This window comes from Sciurus vulgaris (genome assembly GCF_902686455.1).
Source record: "Sciurus vulgaris genome assembly, chromosome: 1".
Taxonomy (NCBI): domain Eukaryota; kingdom Metazoa; phylum Chordata; class Mammalia; order Rodentia; family Sciuridae; genus Sciurus; species Sciurus vulgaris.
The window spans coordinates 203898604-203908474 of NC_136461.1; the positions used below are offsets into that span (position 1 = coordinate 203898604).

Here is a 9871-nt window from a genome sequence, read left to right on the forward strand (position 1 = left end):
ATAACCTCCCTGGCAGGGAGTAGAACACCTGCCAGGTTTGCCCCTTTAGGTCACTGTCCCACAGGAACAGGGCTGTGTTCACCTGGGCTCCAGCAGATCACCTCTTCCACTTAAACTCCAGCTGCTGGGGTCCAGCACATGGTCAGCCTGCAGCCAGTCAGAAGAGAGCAGCTGTCCCACCCTCATTCCCTGGACGAGGGCCAGTCAACAGCCAGCCCCTCCCCATCTCGGATGCCCCAACCAAAGGACTTTCTAAACTTTTTTCCAAATGTTTTTGTTCAAAGGAAATGTTATAGGGAAGATCGAAACATTTAATAAAAAAGAGCTGCTTCGGATACAGACGGGAAAGGGCCTGGTGCCTCCTTCCTGGGCCCAGGAGGCTGGGCCTCAAAGCTGTAGCTTCTTAGCGGTTCCCTCCTGCACTGGGTTCCGTGGCACCTAACGTGGGGCTGAGAACAAAAGCAGCCTTACATTGATGGGGACCTACTGAGTGACAGGTCTGAGGATTCTGCCTTGAACAAACAGACCAGTTCCCATCCCCATAGAGCTCTGTCCCCACAGACCCAGTTCCTACGCCCCTGGGAGCTGCCCTTGGGCTCACTCAGCAGGACTGCACAATGTCTGTGTGTCCCCCAGTGACTGTGCTCTCCTGGGTGGGGGCAGAGGCCGTTCTCCCCATGACTCAGCCCCAGGACTCAGCACTACCGACACCTGGGGCCCTAGAGTTCTTCCTTGTGGGCGCTGCCCTGAGCATCCTATGATGTCCAACCACATCCCTGGCCCCTGCCAAACACACCCCCAAGTCCTGACCACTGCAGACGTGGTCAAACATCCCCAGGCAACACAATCAGCCTGACTAGGAGTGGCTGACCGCGGCAGCTCCTGGCATGAAATGGGGATCCAGGAAAGGCCTGTTAGACACAGTTCTTACTTAACGCAGTTCCCTCTCTCTCTCCCTCCCTCCCCCGCCCTCCCCCTTTCGTACACATTCTCTCACGCACCCACCACATCGCTGCTGCTGTCCCTTCACAGAGGAGGCTGACCCATGGGTCTGATGACTGTCCCGGTCACACAGAGTCATCTGCAGAAGTGGCCAGGGTGGGGCCACCCAATGCACACTCTTGATTCTTCCCCACACTCTGCTTGTCCTCTGCTTGTCACCAACCAAGAGCAGGAGAAGGCCTCTAAAGAACTCAGTTCCAGCAGAAAACTGTCCTTTGTGGTGCTTGGTCTCCTTCCACCGGCAGGGGGTGCACTGGTTTGGGGCAATTGGCTGATGCCCCTAGGCCCACTCCCCAACTAGGACCACTCCCAGAGGTCACAGTCTACAGCTGACAGAGGCCACTTGGCTCAGCAAGTAACAGCAGACAGGAGGTCAGTGCTGGACCCCAGCCCCTGCCCCTCCACAGCCCCCTGTAAAGTCCCAGCTGCCGACGTTGGGACTAGAAAGCGCCCAGAGGGAAGAGACCAGAAGAGACCCTGCACAGCACCACGGATGGCTCCGCCTCCCTGCCCACTGCTCCACCTGCTGCCACCCACATCCCCAAGGCTCTCCAGGGAGCAGACGTGAGCCCCGCGAGGCAGGGAATGAGGTCAGGACAGCCTCCTCCTGCTGAAACCCACTTCAAAAACAGGGCTCAGGCCACGACAGTATCCCGCAGACTGGCACCACCTTCTCCTTTTCCACCTGTCCACTCAGAAGAATTCAGAAAACCAACGTCAGAGCAGGCAGCCTGGGGCTCAGGGGAAGACCAGAGGGTCAGACTTGAGCATCGCACCTGTCCGCCTGTGATCCTGACCAGGGATCTGGGACTCCCACCTCGGTTTGCTCATCTGCAGAATGGGCACCAAAACTCCTGCTCCCAGAGAGCAGCAGGGGCTTAGACAGAGACACACTGAAGCTGCAAACCGCTGCTCAGTTCATAGTGGTCTTCCCTCCCCTGGTTGCCTCAGAGAGCCGGGGGCATCTGTGTTTCACACAGTTAGTCCCACAGTGGCCCAGCCAAAGGGCAGCACAGAGAAGACGTTGAGCAAAGAGCACACGAGTCTCCAGCCTCCGATGAGCTACTGCCATGTCCACAACGAGCGACCAAGTTCCAGAAGGTGGGGCAAACACTTCTCCAGTTCACCGGAACCCACAGACAGTCAGAGAGTAGCAGGAACTCGTGGGTTCCAAACCAAGCCAAGATCAGGATCTGCCTAAAGACAAGAATGTGACCCCGAGGCCTGGGAAGGCAGCAGCAGAGGAGTCTTGGGCAATATGAGACCACTGGGAGTAGTTAGCCAGTTCCTGAGGGACCAAAGAGACACACAGACTGCCATTCTCAAAAAGGCTCAGTCAACACCAGGCATAGGGTGCACACTGGAAAGCCTGGTGACTCAGGGGGTTGACTCAGAAGGATCGCAACTTCAAGGCTGGCCTTGGCAAGTTAACAAGACTCTACCTCAAAATAGGAAACAAAAAGGGCTGGGATGTAGCTCAGTGGTAGCGTGTCCCTGGGTTCAACCCTAATGCTGCAAAAAAATAAAATAAAATGCAAAAAGGTTTTATTTTAAATAACAAAAAGAAAAAGTCTTAAGTGGCAAGAGCACTGGTTTTGCAGTCCTTGGCGTGGTAGTCTTCCCAACTTACTGCCTCGTACCTCTGAACAAAGCCCTCTCTGGCCTCAGTTGGCCCATCTGTCAAGTAGGCACAGTGCATGTTCCATGGAAATTGTCTGGTCCATGATGAGCCGGGGCCTGTGAGAACCAGGCAGGAAAGTGCTTCCCCAAGGTCAAATGGCCATGCACAGGGGACTCTCACCAGGGCTCAGCTCAGCTTGGCCAGGTTACCCCTGCAGTTTGGACCAAGTCCCTCTCCTCCCCACATCAGACCCCTGCCTGTAAGTTTCCTTCTGGCTCTGTCACTGCTCCAGCTCAAGTGTCCTCGTTTCCTGTCTATTCTCTTGAGCCACTTCTTTTGGACCCCTGGAATCTGCATAGGTGGGGCCAGGGGAGATTCAGCAGAGACACCTCCATGACCCGTCTGGGATTTGCAGAACCCGGAGCCCCATGAAGGGCAGCCACAGGCAGGCACACAGGCTGCAGACACCCAGCAGAGCCGCCCCTGTAGTGCTCACTCAGCTCTCCAGTCTCTGCTGGCTGCAAGCACCACAGCCGCCCCAGAGAAAGGCAGCGCACGCTCACCAGCTAACCAGCCGAGGCAGAGTTATGACATGTGCCAAGCGGGCAAGCCTCAAGCTGGCACAGGTGAGAGCAACCCTGAAGGGCAAAGCTGACAATGGCACGATGGGGCCCTGCACGCAGCAGACCTCGCCTCCATCCGGGGCCCAGCACAGCGTCCTAAGGCGGACTACGCATGACCTTGTGGCAGTGGGTGCACACCGGTGGGCGGGACAGCCGCGCTTCTCCCTCCGCCCTGCACAGTCACGCCTGAGACACCAGGGGTGCCCTCGGCTGTGGGCAAAACTCCACCCCGGACGTCATCGCCTCTCCCAACGCCCAGAATGTCCGTTTTCAGCTCCCCCAAGGGCCCTGCCGATCGGCAAACCCAGAGGTCTGATGTTCACTGCACGGCTTCGCTGGGTCTTCCGAGTCCCTGGGAGGGCGGGGAGTGCCATGCCCAGCGTTCAGACGGGCAGACGAGGCTCAAACACGAAAGCCACCAGACTGCCCCAGGCCCACCGTGTGGACTCCTCCCCGGAGGGGCGCCAAACTCTGGTTTGCCGTGGGAGCGTTCCGGAGGTGGAGGTGGACCACAGCCTCCCAGAGTCCTGCAGGGAAGCTGCGTTAGACCGATGGGGAGGGGACGCTGGCAGCTTTTGCACTGATTGTCATCATCAGCCACAGGCCTGGATTTCACCCTCTCAGTAACATGCCTGGTTTTAAAGCCACATGAAAACCAACTGGAGTTCTTTCCGGAACACTGGGCTCTTTATAGAATAGATCTTTAAAGGGCACGAGGGGAGGATCAATGTGTGCTGCTCCTGCCTGACACGGAGACTTCCCCATATACAGAAACCCCTAGAAAGTTCCAGAGAACAGTCCCATTTCTGCACTGACTTCAAGGAGAACCGCCCTGGATGTGCCAGGATCCCCTGCCTCACTGTGGAAACATGTTTGGGTCGATTCTTTGCCAAAGAGATGCTGAAGCCAAGATGCGAGGCAGGTCACCGGCTCTCTTGCTGTTTTCTGGATCTTTGGAAGCACAAGGCCACAGGAGGGTGAGGAGGTTGGCAGCCTTAACTCTGTTTTTCTTGTGTAATCAGCATAACAAACAGAATGGGTGGACTCACCGGACCTTCAAGAAAGTTCCCCAATTAGGCAAAGGAATAGTTGAGATTGGGTTTTCAAAGTCTCAAAGAGAGAGAGCAAGCGATCAAGAGAAATCAGAAAACAAGTACAGTGTCAATGGCAGGAAACCTCCACCCTAGGGATTCCTAGGGCCTCTCTGCAAGGAGCCTGAAACTTGGTAGGTATCACTGAATTGTTCAGTATTGAAGGAATGGGCCAGGAGTCACTAGAAGGACAAACGCAGCCCCACGCTGGGACCACGGGCATGGCTTGTGCTCCCTGGGTTTCAGCTAGAGCCCAAACCAGATTTTTGTGTGTTCAACTGCAGCAGCCCAGAACCAGAGGTCAGGGAGAGCGCCGGAACACAATAGCAGGAAGAGGGAGGGTCTGGAATCCACAGGCCCACCCCCTTCTCTGCAATACACCAGGATTTTCCTGGAGGGGCTTGTGGAGTCTTGGCAGTGCAATCTTGGCAGAGTCACTGGTTTGGCAGAAAGAAGACAACCGTCCAAGGGGCCAAGCCGAGTAACTGGAAGTCCGAAGGAGGACATTGGTCTCGTTAAACGATTGTTCTGTGAATCTGTGGAACGGGCAGGAGCTGCACTGGATGGTCTGAGATAATTTGTTGAAGTCACACAAACAGAGCCAGTGTTAGCCCAAGGACACGGAAATGGATCCTTCATACAGGGCCCTTTGTCCCCAGGATCAGATGCTGGCCATGCCAACAAGATCCTTGCCCAAAATGGTCTTGCTGCTACCACCCTCTGGAATGGCCCACCCCTATCCTGAGTCTACAGCCTGAGTTTTCTTGTGAGTGCCATTAATGGAATACCCACGAAGGGCCAGGGTCTCTGGTCTAGGAGGAATGGAAGAGCAGAGAGACAACCTAACCCACCATGATGAGGCCAGGATACATGGGACCATGAAGTGACCCAACACAGTCACCCAATCGGGACCTTCTGCAGATAGGAGAGAAGACCCGGGGGCAGGGGTTCCCCAGTCAAAGATGCTTAGAGTCACCTGTCTCTAAGCATCCCACTCACAACACATTTGCAGCAGAGTGCTCAGAACCTTTTCAAAGTCAAGGCAGGTGGGGGCGGGGAGGGAGCTGGGAGGGACAGGCCCTGCACCCCACCTCTGGAGGCAAAGCTCCATGCGGGATTAAAATGCACTTCTGTTTAAAGGGCTCCCCAGACTGAGGTGGGACAGGATCCATAAGATAAAAGATGCACTCCTGAGCAGGGCATTCATGTCCCCAGACTGCTAAGGAGCCTAACTCTTAACCTCCCCAGGTGGAGGAACACCTAGCTAGGGTGAAAAGGTGGGGGATGGGCAGGCCATCAACAAACTTCAGGTGAAAAAGTCAGAGACTCTGGGATAAAAGAGGCTGTCTGTGGATTTGATTTTGTAATCAGTTCCTGTTCTCTTATGGCAAGACTGATCTCCTGGTCATTCTCCTCATTGTGGCCCACCCTGGAGAATGCAGCTTCACACCAACACCAACAGCAGCCCTTCACCTCTGAAGCCCTCCCATCGGGTCTCAGTGTCCCCCATTGCCTGGGCACTCCCCCAGGAGGAGGCCAGGCTCCTTAGCTGAGACTGCCCCCAGCCCACTCAGCTCCCTGGAGGCAGGCAGGCTTGGGAACAGATGCAAGCAGGGAGACAGCCTGATGTGAATCCAGGAAACCAAGTGCCTCCCCTAAGGATGGACTCAGGGGCTCTGGGTGGCCTTAAAGAGCAACACTGGAGTTTAAAATGGCTGAACCCACTCATTTTACCGGGAAGTTCCCTGCCTAAGCCTCAGTTTTCTGATCTGAGAAGTAAGAAGTACAAGTAAGAAGTACAAGTCCTATCCGCGAGGTGCGTTCTGTATGGAACATTCACTAACTGCCAGACCCAGAGGCCACAGGATGTGTGGCCACTCCCTCCCTCCTCCTCTCCCCCCGGACTCTGGAGCAGGGTCTGCCTTCGGCGTAACTGCCCATAAGTTCAGTGTTTGGGAAAAACCTCAAAAATCCAACTCTGGGTCCAGCATTTGCGGGTGCTTCCAGTCCTGGTTAGGGTTAGGACAGAGGGCCCCAGGCACCGGAGATGTTTCTGGAGATGGCTCCAGAAAGCTGAAGCTACTCAGTGCTCCCCACCTGCTGGGCACTGTCCTCGGTTTACTGGGTCAGCTCAATCAATATTCTCACATCCTGTTATTCTCATTTTACCGACCATGAAGCAGAGGCACAGGGCTGATCACCTCTCTGTACTTTGATTCTGGCCTGCTTCCTCCAGGCTCCCCGACATGCTGTCGTACAAAAGCAGAGACTCTGAAGACCGACTCTCCAGGTTCAAAGTGTGGGTCTCCCACCCTCAGCACGTGGCTACAGGCAAGGCCTCGGACTTTCCTGGCCTCCATATTCTCAGCCATTTGCTGGGGTTCACACAGCCCAGGCTTACAAGGATTGCAGGTGTTAAGGGGCCACAGCAGCTGCTCTAGAGAGGGACGCTCTGTCCCTGCCCAGCCTTCCTTCCTGCTGCATCTGGCCCTGCTCCCTGCTAGGACCTTAGATGCCAAGTCATCATGCTGGCTTTCCTGCTGAGCCACAGGGTCTTTGAGTCGTGCCCTGGTGGATGCTCTGGAGTTGGCTTCCAAGGAAGAAATGCAGCCTCAGGCCATCAGAAAAGCATAATGCCATCTTTCTGGCCCCTGAGAGGTAAACTCAGGCCAGCAGGTTTCAGCCACCAGATCTGCCATTCATCCTGGAAAGGGCAGCCCGACCCAGTAAAGTCAACCAGCAGGGGTCTGTGGTCCTTGTACCTTGCTCACTAAACTGATTTTGCTAGTCTCTAAACACCAATTTAGAATTTTAAAAATATCACCAGATTCTGCCTCTCCTGCCTCCAAGTACCCTCTCCACAAACTTAGCGAAATGTTGATTTCTTATCACTTCTCTACAGTAGACAGGAAAAGATCAAGTTCAGCCCCAACCGGGAGACTCCTGGAACGGGCCTGGAGGGTGAGCTCTGCTTCTCACTTGGCTTTGGCACAAGTCTCCCTGTTTCTGGGTCTCACTTCCCATCGGCAAAGTGCAAAGAGGTTTTTCTATCCATTACAAATGGTCCAACCAATGGTTTGCAATCACAGATTTGCTTGTCACTCTGAGAGAACTCTTCCAGGAGAGGAGACCCTAATACATGATCCCTAAGCCAAACCTATCACCTCCACCCATACCTTTCTCCTTTGGACTCCACCCACTGGGCCAGAGGGCAAGGGGACAGAAGGCAAAGAGCTCTTCAGCTCATTCCATGTATATGCTTAAACTCTTGCTGGGTGCCAGGTCCTGGGCCAGCTGCCAGGCTCCAGGATGAGTCAAAGTCCTCCTCCCCACCCTGGAGAGACAAGGTCCCACAAAACTAAGTGGTACAGGGCAGGGGACACCCCAGGGTCAATGCTCACACCCTCCCTTTGGAGGTTTTCCATCACCAACTATAACTTCTCCCTCTCTGGCACCTTCCTTGACCCTACCTGGTGCCATCCTGGCCGATCAGGCTCTGTGCCTTTCCTTGACAGTGCCCCTGCTGCTGGGGGTCGGTCAGCCCCTTAAAGGCAGGCGGGTTTCCGCTGTACCTTGCTTCTGTCAATTCACATTTGTGAAACTCAAGTCAAGACTCCAGAATGTCTAGACAGGAGGAGGCCAGACTAGAAGGTTTGCCTTGAAGCTGTGTTTTCACACGGAGAACGGGGCTTGTACTTAGATATCACGTTCACTGGGTGGCATAGAGGAAAGTGGAGCAAGGCCAACTGGCTTATAAGGATGTCTAAAGCCCTTGCGGAGCTGGCTCATCTCTGAGTATTCCATCTTCCCAGGCGCTTAAAGGAACCAAACAAACTGAAGTGCTCAGGACAGGGTGAGGAAGGGCTGTTCTGGGCACAAGACAACCGGGCCCTCCCTCCCCTACTAGCTGCTCCTGACGGCATCTCCCACGTTCAACCCAAAGAGGGGGCGCTGTGAACACACTGGCACAGCTGGCAGCCTGGGTCGACAGACGCGGGAATAGGGGAGATGGCAGTGGTAAGGCAGCGGTCCACTCAATCCAGCATCAGCGCCTAATCTGACAGAGGCGGTGACCCTGTGTTTTCCCCGGAGCCCGCCGCATTCCACGCCCCGGCCCGAACCTCCTCCCGAGGCTGAATCAGAGACCGCGGCGATCTCCCGGGAACGGCCGAGCAATTCCAGCTGTTCTTCCCGCTGGACCACAGGAGAGGCCGGTCAGAGAGACATCAGAGGGAAGGAAAGCGGGGGCGGGTGGGCGGAGGCGACAATGACGCTACTCCTAGCTGCAGTCAGCGCAGGGGCGGCCAGATATAGGCGCGACCCTCGCACCTAAGCTCTCTCTCCCGCCCGCCACAGCGCCTACCCCGGGCCGCCTCGGGGACTCGCCCTGCCTGGCGGCGCTGGCTGACACTCACTCTCGCGCGTGCGGCACGCGCGGTAGCACACCCCAGGCCCTGCCCCCGCCCCGTGCGCACACACACGCCCTCTCTCACACACCGCCCAGCCCAGGGTCTGGGTCGGCCCCCGCGCCTCGTACCTACTCCCGTTCCTGGCCTGGTCTGGACACCAGACACACCCACTCCCCCTTCTCCAGCCTCGTCGCCCGCGCGGCGCACCCCTCCACCCGCATCTCCACACGCGGCGCGACCACTCCCTCCCCAGACACCCCGAACCCCCCACACGCACACGCACACAGACCCAGAACCTCCTGCGCCCACGTCCAGCACGCGCGCGGGCCAGCGGGGCCAGCCGTGCCTCTGGGAGGACGCCAGAAAGCGCGATTCAGGTGTTCCCGAGCTGGCTCAACGCGTGCTCACCGACCCCCCAGAACCCCATTTAGAAGAAGAGTGGACGGCGATCTGTCTTTTTTCCTCCTCCTCTTCTCTAATCGAAACCCCAACTCTAGCCGTGCTGGCGCCCCAAAGTCCCTTCCCTCGCCCGTGCCTCTGGGTCCCCGCGCTCTTGCAGTTCTGGGGCGCTAGCTCCAGAAGCCTGCGATCCACAAAGGCGGGCCAAGCGCTCCAACAGCACTCCCGGGAGACCCATTCCTGCTGTCCTTGTCGTGCCGGGGAGGAAGAGGGTGTCGGGCTTACCTAACGCAGAGGGAGAGAGGAAAGGAGCCGGTGGCTAGGCTGGCGGCGCAGAGTCCAGCTACACCCCAGGAGAGAGAGGTGAGGATCGGCGTGCGCTCCGGAGCAACAGCGGGCAGCCGGGCGAGGTTTGTTTATGTCCGGGCGGAGGGCGACTTTATAGGCGCCGCGGCGCCGCCCCCGAGCCTCGCCCCCGCCCCCGAGCCTCGCCCCTCCCCTGCCTCCGCGCCCCGCTCGCAGCGGGGACACACCCCTTTCCCGCTCCCTCCTCCCCAAGAGCCGGTCCGGGCTGGGGCGGTGCTCCTCGGGTCGCGGGAGCCGCCGCCTGTTGCGCAAGCCTTAGTAGGGGCGCGGAAGGAGGGGCCCCAGGGGTTAGCTCTGCTGTCCTCTCCAGAGTCCCAGAGGCCCGGGGCTTGGCGTGCACCACGGGCGCGTGTGCACGGG

General features: G+C 57.2%; 1 protein-coding gene across 1 annotated transcript in view; it reads right to left on the reverse strand.

Moving 5' to 3' along the window:
* NDRG1 (N-myc downstream regulated 1) overlaps window positions 1–9574 on the reverse strand; it is a 49527-nt gene extending 39953 nt beyond the window's left edge. The window contains exon 1 of the mRNA XM_079134652.1: window positions 9431–9574. The gene's annotated coding sequence lies outside the window, so the exon portion shown is untranslated. The remainder of the gene's footprint in view (window positions 1–9430) is intronic.
* Between the last annotated feature and the right edge of the window lie 297 nt (window positions 9575–9871).